Genomic DNA, 2,500 nt, shown 5'->3' with positions numbered 1-2,500 from the left:
ATGCACAGCAGCCAGCTGGGCCAGTGTCTAAAGCCCAGCCAAACACAAAGTGTCGGAGTCACTCACAGGGTCAAGCAGCTCGTAAAACAGAGTGATTTTTGGTGCCTATTTTGCTGGGCAGATTTAGACTGACCTGGAGTTGAACTCTCCATTTGCACCCAAACCACCAACCAACCCCAGCCCCCTCACTGGCGCAGCGGTAGAGTTGCTGCCTCACAGCGCCAGAGACCCGGGTTCGATCCTGACCACGTGTGGACCACTGTCTGTGTGGAGTTTGTACGTTCTCACCGTGTACGAAAACCCCCGTGGGGTTTCTCCGAGATCTTCGGTTTCCTCCCACACTACATAGACGTGCAGGTTTGTAGGTTAATTGGCTTGTCTTGTGGTCATAGCTCCAGAAGAGTCCACCAGGAACTAAACTGGTAGTATCCGACACACACTAGGGACAATTTGTACATTTACACCAAGCCAATTAGCCTACAAACCTGTACATCTTTGGAGCGTGGGAGGAAACCGAGAATCCTGGAGAAAACCCACGCAGGTCACGGGGAGAACGTGCAAACTCCGTACAGACAGCACCTGTAGTTGGGATCGAACCTGGATCTCTGGCGCTGTAAGGCAGCAACTCTACCGCTGCACCACCGTGCCGACGCATCAGAGACCCGTTGTCATATCTGAGAAAGGGAGAAGAACTCTTATTCCCTTTGAGAATAGGGAAGATTCAAACAAGAGGACATGACTTCAGAATTAAGGGACTGAAGTTTAGGGGTAATATGAGGGGGAACCTCTTTACTCAGAGAGTGGGAGCGGTGTGGAATGAGCTTCCAGTGGAAGTGGTGGAGGCAGGTTCATTGGTATCATTTAAAAATAAATTGGATAGGCATATGGATGAGAAGGGAATGGAGGGTTATGGTATGAGTGCAGGCAGGTGGGACTAAGGGAAAAAATGTTGTTCGGCACGGACTTGTAGGGCCGAGATGGCCTGTTTCCGTGCTGTAATTGTTATATGGTTATATGGTTAACTGAGAAGGATCTCCCGGTTGCCAAACACGTTAACTCCCCCTCCCATTCCCACACCGACCTTTCTGTCCTGGGCCTCCTCCACTGTCAGAGTGAGGCCATACACAGATTGGAGAAATAGCACTTCATATTTTGCTTTGGCAGCTGATGCTCGTATACCATGCAGCACCATCATGGCTGATCATCCCCAAAACCCTATTCCTGCTTTGCCCCATAGAAACATAGAAATTAGGTGCAGGAGTTGGCCATTCGGCCCTTCGAGCCTACACCGCCATTCAATATGATCATGGCTGATCATCCAACTCAGTATCCCGTACCTGCCTTCTCTCCATACCCCCTGATCCCCTTAGCCACAAGGGCCACATCTAACTCCTTCTTAAATATAGCCAATGAACTGTGGCCTCAACTACCCTCTGTGGCAGAGAGTTCCAGAGATTCACCACTCTCTGTGTGAAAAAAGTTCTTCTCATCTCGGTTTTAAAGGATTTCCCCCTTATCCTTAAGCTGTGACCCCTTGTCCTGGACTTCCCCAACATCGGGAACAATCTTCCTGCATCTAGCCTGTCCAACCCCTTAAGAATTTTGTAAGTTTCTATAAAATTCCCCTCTCAATCTCCTAAATTCTAGAGAGTATAAACCAAGTCTATCCAGTCTTTCTTCATAAGACAGTCCTGACATCCCAGGAATCAGTCTGGCGAACCTTCTCTGCACTCCCTCTATGGCAATAATGTCCTTCCTCAGATTTGGAGACCAAAACTGTACGCAATACTCCAGGTGTGGTCTCACCAAGACCCTGTACAACTGCAGTAGAACTTCCCTGCTCCTATACTCAAATCCTTTTGCAATGAAAGCTAACATACCATTTGCTTTCTTTACTGCGTGCTGCACCTGCATGCCTACCTTCAATGACTGGTGTACCATGACACCCAGGTCTCGCTGCATCTCCCCCTTTCCCAATCGGCCACCATTTAGATAATAGTCTGCTTTCCCGTTTTTGCCACCAAAATGGATAACCTCACATTTATCCACATTATACTGCATGTCCATATCCCGTGCAGGGTTTCAGCTCTGGGGAGAGGTTGGATAGATTTGGATTGTGTGCATGGGAATGTTGGAAATTGAGGGGAGTCTTGGTAGAAGTGTATAAAATTATGGGAGACATTGATCGATAAAGTCGACCATCAGAACCTTTTCCCCAGGGTGGAGATGACCAACTCTGGAGGGCACAACTATGAGGAGAGAGGGGAAAGTTTAATGGGCAGGTGTGTAGGAAGAAACAAGGTCTGAAGAAGTGCCTCGACCTGAAATGTCGCCCATTCCTTCTCTCCAGAGATGCTGCCTGTCCCGCTGAGTTACTCCAGCATCTTGTGTCTATCTGTGGGCAGGGCAGGCGTGTTACACAGAGAGTGGTGGGTAGCTCTCTCTGGAACGTATTGCCAAGGGTGGTGGTGGAGGCAGAGATGTCAGTGGAGTTTAAGAG

The 2,500-nt window shown here is 48.8% G+C and overlaps 1 protein-coding gene across 7 annotated transcripts in view; it reads left to right on the top strand.

Annotated features, from left to right (window-relative positions):
• zmiz1a (zinc finger, MIZ-type containing 1a) overlaps positions 1–2,500 on the top strand; it is a 277,790-nt gene that overhangs the window by 150,731 nt on the left and 124,559 nt on the right. The window lies entirely within an intron of this gene.

The sequence above is a fragment of the Leucoraja erinacea genome, chromosome 34 (assembly GCF_028641065.1).
Source record: "Leucoraja erinacea ecotype New England chromosome 34, Leri_hhj_1, whole genome shotgun sequence".
Taxonomy (NCBI): Eukaryota; Metazoa; Chordata; class Chondrichthyes; order Rajiformes; family Rajidae; genus Leucoraja; species Leucoraja erinaceus.
The sequence above is the reverse complement of the archived record's forward strand: the minus strand, read 5'-3'. Positions and strand labels throughout refer to the sequence as shown.